This window comes from Mustela lutreola, chromosome 15, assembly GCF_030435805.1.
Source record: "Mustela lutreola isolate mMusLut2 chromosome 15, mMusLut2.pri, whole genome shotgun sequence".
Classification (NCBI taxonomy): Eukaryota; Metazoa; Chordata; class Mammalia; order Carnivora; family Mustelidae; genus Mustela; species Mustela lutreola.
This window is the reverse complement of record NC_081304.1, coordinates 44,670,309-44,683,981: the sequence shown is the minus strand read 5'-3', so window position 1 is coordinate 44,683,981 and position 13,673 is coordinate 44,670,309. Positions and strand designations below refer to the sequence as shown.

At 50.2% G+C, this 13,673-nt stretch overlaps 1 protein-coding gene across 1 annotated transcript in view; it reads right to left on the bottom strand.

Moving 5' to 3' along the window:
* The window catches only part of RPH3AL (rabphilin 3A like (without C2 domains)), a 130,514-nt gene extending 129,007 nt beyond the window's left edge, over positions 1-1,507 (bottom strand). The window contains exon 1 of the transcript XR_009347929.1: positions 1,331-1,507. The gene's annotated coding sequence lies outside the window, so the exon portion shown is untranslated. The remainder of the gene's footprint in view (positions 1-1,330) is intronic.
* Positions 1,508-13,673: the final 12,166 nt, after the last annotated feature.

The window sequence follows — 13,673 nt, the reverse complement described above, 5'->3', positions numbered from 1 at the left end:
GACATTATGTCAAGTGAGAGAGGAAGAAGCCTTTGACAAGGGGCGCCTGTGTGGCTCAGTTGTTGAGCATCTGACTTCGGCTCAGGTCATGATCCCAGGGTCCTGGGATCGAGCCCCACATCGGGCTCCCTGCTCGGTGGGAAGCCTGCTCCCTCCGTCTCCCACTCCCCCTACTGTGTTCCCTGTGCTCCTTGTGTCCCCTGCTTGTTTTGCTGTGTCTCTCTCTGTGCCAAAGAAATAAAATCTTTAAAACAAAAAGAAGCCTCTGACACAAGAGTACATACTGTATGATTCCATTCATAAGTTCTAGCACAGGCAAAATTGGTCCATGGTGGAAACAAATCCAAACAGTGGTTGATTCTGAGGGAGTCCTCCTCCCTCGCTTTCAAAAGAGATACAAAAATTAAAGATAAATAAAAAATAAAATATATCAAAAAAAAAAAGAAAAGATAGGGGATGCCTGGGTGGCTCAGTGGGTTAAGCCTCTGCCCTCAGCTCAGGTCATGATCCCAGGGTCCTGGTATTGAGCCCCACATCAGGCTCTCTGCTCAGTGGGGAGCCTGCTTCTCCCCTTGCTTGTGCTCTTCTTTCTCTCTGACAAATAAATAAGTAAATAAAATCTTCAAAAAGAAAAAGAAAAGATGCGATTAAGATAGTGAAAAAGCTAGCCATAAGCTGGGAGAAGTGTTTATTACACATAATAAACAAAGAATTAGTACCAGAATGTGAATGTGGGAGGATCACTTATGAATCCAATATTTTTTTTTTGAATCAGTAATAATCTAATAGGGTACCACCTGGAGGAGGGGGAGGGAAGAGACAAAAAGTCAAATAGGAAAGAAATAGATAAAGAAAAGTACAGGTGCATAAATAAGGAAGCACAAATCACTCATAAATATATTCAGTGTTAGCCATAATTATCAAAATGCCAGTTTTTAAAAAGATTTTTTTATTATTGCTTTTTTTTTTTTTTTTTTTTTTTTTAAGAGAGAGAGACAGAAAGCATGAGTGCAGGGAGTGGTTAGGGGCAGAGGGGGAGGGGGAGAGAATCTCAAGCAGACTCCAGGGCCAGGATGGAGCTCAACTGGGGGCTCAATCTCAGGATCCTGAGATCATGACCTAAGCTGAAATCAAGAGTCAGATGCTTAACCAACTGAGCCACCCAGGCACCCCAAGATTTTATTTTATTTTTTAAAATAATTTCTATACCCAATGTGGGGCTCGAACTCACAACCCCAAGATCAAAAGTCACATGCTCCACCAACCGAGCCAGCCAGGCGCCCCTTCAAACGCCAGTTTAAACGACAGTAAGATATCAGCTCCTACTCACCAGACCGACGAAAATGAAGAAAGTGGATGATATCAAGGATTGGTGAAGACACCAAGCAACCAATGCTCTGGTCCAGGGCTTCGGGGAGCACACGTGGCTTCGAAAGGACAGGAGGTGAAGGAGCACACGAGCCTACGGCCTTGTAATTCTACTCCCAAGTAAACATCCTAGAGAAATTTTCACATGGAGAGGATGTTGGTGATAGTAGAGAAAAGCAGAAACAACCCAAATGCCCATCAACAAGTGGCAGGGAGAAACAGACTGGGTACTAGCCACATGCAACAACAGGTGAATGTCAACAACACATACACACACGTATCAGTTTAAACAGGGATCCGGCCTGAGTCCACTGCCAATACCTCAAAGCATACAAAAATCCGACAATATATCGCTGAAGGATATAAACCTGTATGGTAAAGCTATGAAGGACAGAAGGTTAATAATTATAACAAAATCCAGGTTAGTGCGTCTCCTGGGGGTGGGAAAGAGGGAGAGCCATTTAAGGAGAGGTAGAAAAGCAGTTCTAAAGGGCTAGCAGTGCTCTATTTCTTAAGCTAGGTAGGCAGACATCGGTTTCATTATTCTCCTTTAAACTGTACATGTATGTTTTATATGTTCTTATATACATACATTTCACAATAATTTTTTAAGTCAGTAACTTCTTATATTCCAACATATCCAATTGAAAATAAATGTTTAAGGGGCACCTGGTGGCTCAGTGGGTTAAAGCCTCTGCCTTCATCTCCGGTCATGATCCCAGGGTCCTGGGATTGAGCCCCACATCAGGCTCTCTGCTCAGCAGGAAGCCTGCTTCCCCCCCCCCCCAATCTCTCTGCCTGCCTCTCTGCCTACTTGTGATCTCTGTCTGTCAAATAAATAAATAAAATCTTAAAGAAAAAAAAGAAAGGAAGAAAGAAAGAAAAGAAACGTTTAAAAAAAAAAATCCCAGGGCTGGGTGCCTGGGTGGCTCGGTCAGTTTGCATCTGCCTTTGGCTCAGGTCATAATCCCACAGTCCTGGGATTGAGTCCCTCATCGGGCTCCATGCTCAATGGGGAGCCTGTTTCACCCTCTTTCTCTGTCCCTATCTCCTGCTCGTGCTTATTGTCCCTCTGTCTCTCTCAATCTCTCTCTCAAATAAATATAATCTTTACTTATTAAGATTGTATTTATTTATTTGACAGAGAGAGAGACACAGCGAGAGAGGGAACACAAGCAGAGGCAGTGGGAGAGGGAGAAGCAGGCTTCCCACTGAGCAGGGAGCCTGATGCGGGGCTCAATCCCAGGACCCTGGGACCATGACCCAAGCCGAAGGCAGCTGCTTAATGACTGAGCCACCCAGGTGCCCCTAAATATAATATTTTAAAAAATTTAAAAATAGATGCACCGGGGCACCTGGGTGGCTCAGTTGGTTAAGCGACTGCCTTCGGCTCAGGTCATGATCCCGGAGTACCAGGATCAAGTCTGGCATCGGGCTCCCAGCTCCACAGGGAGTCTGCTTCTCCTCTCTCATACTCTCTTTCACTGTCTCTCTCTCAAATAAATTTTAAAAATCTTAAAAAAAAAAAAAACAAAAAACAGATGCACCTAGGTGGCTTGGTCAGTCCAACTCTTGATTTTGGATCAAGTCATGAACTCAGGGTCGTGGGACTAAGCCCCCCCCGTCAGCTCTGTGCTCACAGGGGAATCTGCTTGAGATTCTCTCCCTCTGCCCCTCCCCCCACCACTCCCCCTTCTTGTACACATGTGAGGTACACATCCACATGTGTATATCTTGTCCACATGTGAGTGAATGTACATGCTCTCTCTCTCAAATCTTAAAAAAAATAAAAATAAACATAAAAATAATTTAAAAACCATGAACTAAGAAAAAAGTGTGTTGCATGTGTGTCAATCATCATTCTTACAGAGAAGCAAACATGTTAAACAAAATCCAGGTTAGAAAATCATGTATATAGAATGATCTCAATTTTAAAACAGTTAAACAACAGTTATCTCTGGAGGTTGAGAATCAATGGCTTTTATTTTCTTGCGTTTCTGTGTGTTTTCTAAATTTCCACAGGGAATGTGAGTTATTTTTATAATTCAAAAGACCATTAGTTTGAAAAAGTGTTAGGTCGTGGTTAAGCAACATCAGGGCAGAGGGTCCTGTTCTGCACAACTTTAGGATGGCTTCGAGCCAGGTGCCCAGCACAGTCTGGGATCTGGAATGCGTGATCCCTGGGACCCTACAGACTCTACAAGGAACCCCTTTAAGGGGGGAGTATTTCTCCCCAGAGCAGGTGGGCATGACAGGGATCTTGCACCAGTGAAAATCCCAGCCCATGGAAAAGGCTGATTTGAGATGGCTCCAAAGGGACAGATTCAGAGGCAGAGCAACAAAGAGACTACCTCAGAAGACTTTCCACCTATGCCAGCTGCCCTTAAAAGCCAAGCACTAGGGGCGCTGGGTGGCTCAGTGGGTTAAGCAACTGTCTTAAGCTCAGGTCATGATCCTGGAGTCCCAGGATCGAGTCCCACTGGGCAGGAGTCTGCTTCTACCTCAGACCCTCCCCCTTCTCCTGCTTACACACTCTCTCTCTCAAATAAATTAATAAAATCTTTAAAAAAAAAAAAAAAAAGCTAAGCACTAAACAGTGAGCATGTCACAGTCCATCAGTGCTCAGAGATGCACTGAGGAAAGTCTATCACAAAGGGGGTTAGACTAGTATTAACCTTTAATTATATAAGTACTCTTCCTTTTATGGATTTAAATAGATTGTATACTTAAAATGAGTGAATTATTTGAGGTATATGAATTAACTTATCAATTTAAATATAATTTAAAAAATTTTAAATATCAGAGAAGGATACATTTCCTTTTGATCATCCCCACCCCCCCCCACACACACACAAATCTGGTCCCCTTCTCCCTTCCCTGGAGATAACATCTTTTATTATTAGTTTGGAACATATTTTTCTAGACCATTGTATATGCTTTTACACATAGATGTGTGCTGCATGGATGCGTACTCATATAAAGTATAAAGGATTATGTGTATATATTTCTACAAATAGCATCATAATCTATTTAACACTTTGAAACTTGGCTTTCTTCCCCCTATAGTCTTAGAGATTCATCTATATTATTTCATATGTATATATATTTATATATATAGTTTTGTTTTGCTTTAGGGGGGCAGGCAAGAGGGAGAGAGAGAGAATCTTAACCAGGCTCCATGCCCAGGGTAGAGCCTAACTTGGGGCTTGATTTCACAATTCTAAAAGATCATGACCTTGGCTGAAATCAAGAGTTGGATGCTTAACTGACTAAGCCACCCAGGGGCCCTTCATCTATATTGTTATATAAAGATCTAATTCCTTTTCTTTTTTAAAAAAAGGTTTTATTTATTTGAGAGAATGAGAGCGCACACAAGCAGGGGGAGGGGCAGAAGGAGAGGAAGGAAGCAGACTCCCGGCTGAGCAGAGAGCACGTGCAGGGGGCTTGATCCCAGGACCCTGAAATCATGACCGGAGCCGAAAGATGCTTAAGTAAGATACCCAGATGCCTCTAACTACTTCTTTTTCAAAGCTACACAGTACTGCTGGGTATGAACATTTGAGTCTCTTTAGCTGTTCCACCACCTGTGAATGTTCAGACTATACAGTTACTCGTGACTCCAAACTGCCATGAAGACTGTTCCAGAACTTTCCACCTGTGCACACAGGCCAGGGTTTCCTTAGGGCACATCCTGAGAAACAGAATCCTTAGGTCATAGGGCAGATGCATTTTTTATTTTAACAAATTGATGTCCACGTGACATTCTTTTCTAAGCCTCAGATCCCATAGCTTTATCAACCTGGTCCCTGTGAAATTTCCTCTGGTTGGTTTTGGCCCTACAGAGGTTGTTCTCCCTGGTATACTCTGTGCCCTGGCTTTGTCCCATGGCTCTTCCTTCCTACTCACACCATCACCCAACAACGAGATGGGCTGCCCCGCTCACTTCCAAGCACAGGCCAATAGGCCACCACTCCCGGCTACTCATATCTGGTACCATACGATTCCATTTATATAAAATAGTGCAAAAAAGGCGAAACAAATAGAAGGTGTTGGAAGTCCGTGTCATAGGTTCCTAGAGGCATAAGGAAGGCTCCTAGGAGGCTGGTAATGGTATGTTTTCTTTATCAGCGTGTTGGTCACATGTGTGTTCATATTGTGAAAATTCATCAATTTTGTTATGTGTACTTCTCTGTATGTGTGTCATACTTCAAAACTTAGCAACAGGACGCCTGGGTGGTTCAATGGGTTAAGCACCTGCCTTTGGCTCAGGTCACGATCCCAGGGTCCTGGGTTCAAGTCCCTCATGGGGTTCCTCACTTAGCGGGGACCCTGCTTCTGTCTCTGCCTGCTGCACCTCTACTTGGGTCCCTGCTCTGACAAACAACACCACCACCAACAAAAAGATTTAGCAAAACCAGAATAAAGGCAGCAGTGACCTTAGACCCAAGACATGAATAAAGACATGCCACCCCTTTGACTTCACTCTACCTGGAACCTTAGACTTCTGGTGACAGTTGGGAGGTGATACAAAGGTGGGTGCCCAGGTTCTGGGGGGCCATCTCTGGGGATGTGGAAGCAGGGCCAGATCAGCTCTGGTTTCCTCCTGTCCCCCTCCACTCTATTGGATTTGGGGAGCACTTGCTAAGCTTGGATGTAGCTGGTAGGGAATCGGCCAAGTCAGTGTAATGGCCCTTTTCTTGCTGCTGTGATGCCTGCGGGCAATCAAGGTGACGTGCATCCCTTTCTGTTGGTGGTGGGGTATCAGGCGGATCTGGAGAAATTGCAGAATCCGGCAGGTGCTACAGTCCTCAGCACAGACATCCTCAACCCTCTGACAGCCAGGCCAGCCTGGAAAGGGAGCGGCATTCAATGGGAGAGCATCTCCTTTCATACGGAGCTGCATGCTGCTATAAATACCAGAGCACCTTATGTAAGACCAGAGTTACGCAGTGAGCACCTTATGTAAAGGCACTTAGTACACCATGGCAGCCCAACAGCTGGGGGATGCCATGACGACTGTGGGCAGTGTTATGATGTTACAGTGTGTCTGCCTGGCGAGGAGGGTGAGTGATCGTCACTATCCAGCCCAGCCTGACTCACGCTGCTGTGCACAAACCAGCAACGTATTGGCAATTTTCGTCTTTAGATCTGGCCATCCGAGCAGCTGGGCTGATGCTGGGGTTTATAAAGTGGCCTCTTGCTTGCCCTCAATCCCCTTCTCATTCACCGAGGATACATCCTGATTCCCAGAAATGCAGTGTCTTGGATTTAAAAGGGTCTCCTCCCCACCCAAGAGTCCCCTCACGGAGTAGCCGGGAGGAGTGGCCGATTGGCCTGTGCGTGGAAGTGAGCGGGGCAGCCCATCTCGTTGTTGGGTGATGGTGTGAGTAGGAAGGAAGAGCCATGGAACAAAGCTAGGGCACAGGGTATGCCAGGGAGAACAACCTACGCGGGGCCAAAACCGATCAGAGGAAATTTCACAGGGACCAGGTTGATAAAGCCATGGGATCTGAGGCTTAGAAAGGAATGTCACGTGGACATCAATTTGTTAAAATAAAAAATGCATCTGCCCTATGACCTAAGGATTCTGTTTCTCAGGATGTGCCCTAAGGAAACCCCAGCCTGTGTGCACAGGTGGAAAGTTCTGGAACAGTCTTCATGGCAGTTTGGAGTCACGAGTAACTGTATAGTCTGAACATTCACAGGTGGTGGAACAGCTAAAGAGACTCAATCATATGGTTTGTGTGATACATCTGTGTACCGTGTGCCTGTCAATGGGTCATCCCCGCTATAGTCAAGTGTTCTAGCCTGTGTATTTCCCCCAATTTATTTGTCCATCCTACTGCAGTTGGGTGATTTCCAGTGTTTTGGCGATTACAAACAGCGCTGTTACAAACATTTGAGTACATGCCTTTTCACCACAGCCTTTTGCCATTAAGACATAAAAACTGGCAAAGTGGGGCACTTGGATGGCTCAGTGGGTTAAAGCCTCTGCCTTTGGCTCAGGTCATGATTCCAGGGTCCTGGGATAGAGTCCCGAGTTGGGCTCTCTGCTCAGCAGGCAGCCTGCCTCCCCCTCTCTCTCTGCCTGCCTCTCTGCCTACTTGTGATCTCTTCCAATAAATAAATAAAATCTTTTAAAAAAATTGGCAAACTGAAAGGGCACCTGGGTGGCTCAGATGGTTGTGCGTCTGCCTTCCACTCATGTCGTGATCCTCCGGTCCTGGGATCAAGCCCCATATCAGGCTTCCCACTCAGGCCCTCTCCCCTACTTGTGCTCACTTTCTCTCCCTCTCTCAGATGAAGAAATAAAATCTTTTTTTAAAAAATGGTAAACTGGGGCACCTGGGTGGCTCAGTGGGTTAAAGCCTCTGCCTTTGGCTCAGGTCATGGTCCCAGGGTCCCCAGATCGAGTCCTGTGTCGGGCTCTCTGCTCAGCGAGGAGCCTGCCTCCCCATCTCTCTCTGCCTGCCTCTCTGCCTACTTGAGATCTCTGTCAAATAAATAAATAAAATATTTTTAAAAAATTAAAAAATAGAGGTAAACTGCAAAAATAAATAAATAAAAAGTGGAAAACCACCACTTTAAGCCTCAGTCTTGAGAAAGCCAACATAGCCTACCTTGTCAATTCACCCTTTCGGTTTTTAAACACTGTCCTTCCACGGGCTACACCAAGTAAAAGGCACTGGCCACAGGGGCCACACCTTCTAGTACCACTGCTGTGTGTCCTCCGGCAAGCGCTTCGCTTCTCGACACATCAATTTCCTTACCTATAAAATGGGGATGGAGCGCCTGGGTGGCTCAGATGGTTAAGCATCTGCCTTCAGCTCAGGTCATGATCTCAGAGTCCTGGGATCAAGCCCCGCATCGGGCTCTCTGCTCAGCAGGGAGCCTGCTTCCTCCCTCCCACCTCTGCCTGCCTCTATGCCTACTTGTGATCTCTGTCAAATAAATAAATAACGGGTCTTTTAATAAATAAATAATAAAAACAAAATAAAATGGGGATAATAAAAGTACTTTGCCCTTCACCTGGATGAGGATGAAATAAGAGAACAGCGTCTTAGTCAATGTCAGGAGCTCCGACCACTGCCAAAGGCACCCTCTCTCAGCCCCCGTGATGCACCCTGCTTTGGGAGGCCCACCCCCCAGGAGAGCCTAGCAAGACTCTAACACAGAAGAGGGCAGCGACTGAAGGCAATCTCCGCCATCTCCCAGGGGAGCAGAGTGGCACCAAAAAGCCGTCCCCACCACACCAAACCACTACCCCCCTCCGCCTCTCCAGTCATTGAGGACGCGGTGCAATGGCCTTCACTCAAAATATGGCCTAAACCCGGGGGCATCTTTCTAGAGTCATTATTAACGGCACGTGCCAGCGGTCCAGCAATAGCAGCAACCACTGCCCAAGAAACACATTTTTTAATGTTTATGCAAAAGAAGAGAGCGAAGCGTAGTATTTTTTGTGTTTTTAGACGACAGAGATGGAAAAAAGCCCCTCAGAGCTTACAGTACAGAGACTTAGGAGCAAGAGACTCAGGGCCTCACGCTAGTGGTTGCCGTGGCAACTGTACTTCACAGCTGGAATTCATTTTCATATGACAGTGACCTGCAGAGGGAGGAAGGACCAGGAAACTTCTTCTGTTGAAGGTTGAAGGTGGTACAGTTTGAGGGGGAGGCGGGGAGTTGATTTTATTGACCAAAAAAAAAAAAAAAAAAAGGTAAAAGTGCCTTAGGGGACAGATATGACCCTAGCTACCAGAGAGCCCTGCAGAGTTCTCTGTACCACAACTTTTACTTAAGACACACACGCAGGGCGCCTGGGTGGCTCAGTGGGTTGGGGCCTCTGCCTTCGGCTCAGGTCATGATCCTGAAAGACCCCTCTCCCCTTGCTAAAGGCTTGTTTAAGTAACCTGATGTCCCCACAGCACCCCCTCTCCCCTTGCTGAAGGCTTGATTGTCCCCATAGCCGGATGGCAACACAAACCAGGATGTCTATTGTCTATGGTCAACCAGCCTGTCAAAAAGGGAAGACAAATGAGGAATAGAGTGTACCTGGGACTTTCCAGAGTGCTGAGCCAAGGCCCACCAGAACAAACCGTTGTGTCCTTGCCTTAAACCCAGTGCCTGACAATGCTTGATTTAAATTAACCAATCAGATCCCTGTAACCATGCATCTGCTTCTGTAAGCTTGCTTCCCGCTACCCCAACCCTTGCCCTATATAATCTGTTCCCCAACCTAGCCCGGCGCGCGCTCAGTCCACAAAGGCTGATGCGTCCGCAGGCGCCTGTGTAACCAATAAACCTCTTGCAATTTGCATCCAGTGGAGGCATGCTGTTTGATTCTTGGGTGCGGCTCCAGGGTCTTTCAATCCCAGCGTCCTGGGACTGAGCCCCGCTTCGGGCTCTCTGCCCAGAAGGGAGCCTGCTTCTCTTCCTCTCTCTGCCTGCCTCTCTGCCTGCTTGTGATCTCTGTCTGTCAAATAAATAAATAAAATCTTTATTAAAAAAAAAAAAAGACACACACACACACACCCGTCCTGTTGCTAGGGCCTCAGGGCAGATGTCACAGCCTCCCTGAGTCATTTGCCCAGCCATTAACCATCTGTTCTGTTACAAAGTCTTTTCCTGGAGTCCCAAAGCAACCAGCTGACCACGCCATGGGCACAGCCCACGCACCTGGGCCAGGTGCCAAGAGGACAAAGAAGATTCCTTGGACGGAAGCACACGCTTCCCCAAATGGCAAATCCTAGCACTGGAAACGTCTTGGAAGTCAGGCCGACTGGAGTTCCAGCCTCTGCCCTGCCCACCCACAAGCTTTGCGACGAAGGCAAGTCGCTCAGGCTCTCTGGGTTGGTGTCCTCATGGGCAGGAAGAGACAATGATGGCAGAATTGAAGCACCCACCCCTCTAGGCACTGGAAGAATATCTCTCTCTCTCTCTCTCTCTCTCTCTCTCTCTCTCACACACACACACACACACACACACGGGAAAGATCAGCACCCTGCCCCACTCCTAATGACCACTTAGTAAACAGCCGCTGTGGTGTGGGGCCAGAAAATCCTCTCTCACACCCACGATACAACTGGAGGCTGATGGCAGAGAACAAAGCATTCAGTTGGGTGGCACAAACTGTAATGAATCCATCCATAACTCATAGGAGGTGTAGACAGATGGTGATCCGGAAGGCTGGAAGAGTTTAGGCCAGAGGTGTGGTTTCAGCCAGACACTGAAGGATAAAAGGGAGGTATGCCCAGATGTTTGGGGCTGGGAAGTCCTTTCTCGAGTGCTTGCAGGGGCTTAGGTCCCAGGGATCCAGGAGAAAGGGAACAGGCCTCAGGGGCCCAAAGAGCCAGAGATCAGCAGCAGAGAGCTGCACCAGGGGCGTGATGAAGAGGAAAAGCCAAGAAAAGGGCCCCCAGTGTGGCCAGAGGAGTCACGAAGCTTTCCCAAGGCACAGGACTCAGCTGGGGGTCCCGGAGGGTAAGGACAAAAGGGCTGACCATGGTAGGGAGGGAAGAAGCTTCAGGCCTGGCAACTGGTTGGGGAGAGTGAGGGCCCAAAAAGGAGGAGACTTTAACTCTGGGAGGAAGAGATCAGCTTTGTGTGGAAGGAATGGCTTTGTGTGGGATGAATGCCGAGCCTCTGAAGATTGCTGTGGGAGGAGGGTCAGCCACAGGGCGAAAGCAGGAGTCAGGGACCATCCATCTACAGGTGATGCAGCAGATGGACCGCAGAGGCCAGACTGAATGGCTGGCATCAGAGAGATCCACTAAAGGGCCTCAGAGCCTGGCCCGAGATGTTCAAGGCCTGCCATGGTAGCCGGTTCACAGAGGGGCGGCGAGAGGCAGACATACTTCAGGGAGAAGGGAGTATAACGGAGAAGGGAACCCCACTCCCGAGAAGCAAGTGAGAGCAGCTTCCTGGGAGGAGGAGGCCAGACTCGGATGCACCAAGTTTGGGGGTCACTGGAGCATCTGAGCGGGGCCAGGACTGGTGCTAGAAGCCAGAGAGGGGGGCTGCCCCATGGGGCTGCTGAAGAGAGCTTCTGGGAAGCTAAACACAGCACTCCCCAAAACATCCCGCTATGGGGGGGGGGGTCCAAAGAGAAAGAACAATGGAGAAGAACCAAACAAGAAGAGAAGAACCAAACAAGAAGAGCAGGACACCCTAGAAATCACAGCAAAGCAGACTGCAGAGAGGCTGCATGCACACAGGGTCCACTCCCCAGGCGGAAGGACCAAGGCAGCAAACGAGCAGTGTTTGGAAACAAGATGACTTTCAGGAAAGCAGTTCCAGCAGAGCAGTGGTAGGGCTGGGCTGCACCAGGCTGCAGAGGATTAAGAAGGGCAGCTTGGAGCTGAGAGGCCGGCACCGGGTGCAGAGCACTTGTCTGGAAAATGTGACAGTGAGAGAAAAGAAGAAATGAAGCTTAGGCCTCTGATGCATGATTCCTCCCCGCCCCCACCCAAAAGATGAGAGGGCAAGTGGATGTCACAGGCAAGAGGATGAGGGGCATGGACAGGAAGAGCACGTTCACTCAAGGTGGAGGGGAGGGAATAGAAGGTGCAGAGACTGGACAATAGCCCTGGATTCGACAATGCTCTTTAGCAGGGTGCCCAGGGCCACCCCTGGTTCCCCCAGCCCCCAGCTGCTAGGAAGATCAAAGAGTCCCATGAAGCAGCACAGGTGGAACCTGATCATTCAGCAGAATCCCCCTGGCCCTGATCTCACTGCAGGGTTTCCACCTTCTGCATCACACTTCTCCCTAGAACGACGTCAGGGGAAGGAATTGGGGGGGTGGGGTGGCGTAAAAGACCACCCAGATGGGAAAATCAGGTCCTCAGCCTTCCCCGAAGCCAGGCAGGACAAAAATCCCAGACCTCCCGGCAGAGCCCTTGTTGAACCCCAAAAAGGGGGCTTCTGCCCCAACAGCGCAACTGTCATGGGCACCACTAGGAGCCCCGAGCCTGCATCCTGAAAGCAACAAGGCACCCTGGATGGATTTCAACAGTTCTCCAAGTCTTCTGCCTGGGAAAAACAGGAGGGCCTGCCTGATGGCTGGAAGTGGCTTTCCGGAGGGCGAGAAAACAAACCCAGGGCAGGATTCCCACACTGAAAGATGAGGGCAGAGTGAACCAGAGGAATCCCGTCTGGCCAGTGAGAAATACCCGCATCCCGCACTCACACACTTCTGGGCACGCACGTGCCACAGGGGTCCCACTCCCGACCACCTAACGACGGGCAACAGCTCAGGCCCGGGCCCACCGAGGCGCCCCAAGCCAATCACCCGGAGTGTGGGATCCTCACACCGAGGGCAGGTTGAGCACAGAGGAGCGGCGGCTCCACCACACCCGGGCCCCTTTTGCCGCACGTGCGCGCCCCGGCGGGCAGCCGGCGGCGGGCGCTCGGTAAACACGGCACTTGTTGACTTGCTCGCGGGGAACGCTCACCCCAGCGCCGCCTGGCGTCTGCAGTTGCGCTCGCCGCCCACTCCCTTCCCCCACCCGGCCGCCCCCGCCTCACCCACCGCGGCGCCCCACCCCTGGGCGCACCACGCGCTCCCCCGCGGGCCCCGGGCAGAGAGCAGGCCAGGCCCGGGGCGCACGCCGTTCCGGGACGGGGGGCGCTGCCTGCGGCCGCTCAGGTCCAGCCCGAGCTCCTGGAGAGACGGGAGGCGGGCGCGGCGGGGACGGGAGTGCGGCTCCAGGGCCTGGAACGCCCCGCCGGCCCCCGGGGCTCGCCCCCACCCGCGAGGCGAGAGCTCCCGGGTCCTGCCCGCCGCTCCGCAGCCGCCCCGCGCGCCCGCCTGGGCCCCGCTGGGAGCCAGACACACACCCCCACCCCCGGCCCTCCGAGACTGGGCCCCGGACGAGGGGTGGCCCCACTTTAGCCACACTCACCTGGGATGGGGGGTGGGGGCGGTTCGGCTCTGCCGCCGGGCGCGCTCCCTGGCTGCCCTCTGCCGGCCGCCGCAGGTACCCGGGCGCCAGCCCGCCCCGCCCCGCCCCGCCCCTCGCTGCCCTGGGACCAGTGGCCGCGAGCCGGGAGTCGGGCCTGAGGTCACTCGGTAGGCGAGGGCCCCACTACACAGCAGCTCTCTCCATAGGACGGGTGTCGATGGCCTCTTTTTGATATTGGATTCCAAATATCACTCTTTTCTTAAGGAGCTTCAAGTCCCCAAAGCCAAAAATGACCTAATCTAATAATCCCTGGACGCAAACGGAAGGCGGGTATGGGTTCTGGAGCCTGAAACAGAACCCGGGACCCGCTGGAGGTCAGCATCCTATTTGTTCAATGAACGAATCCTC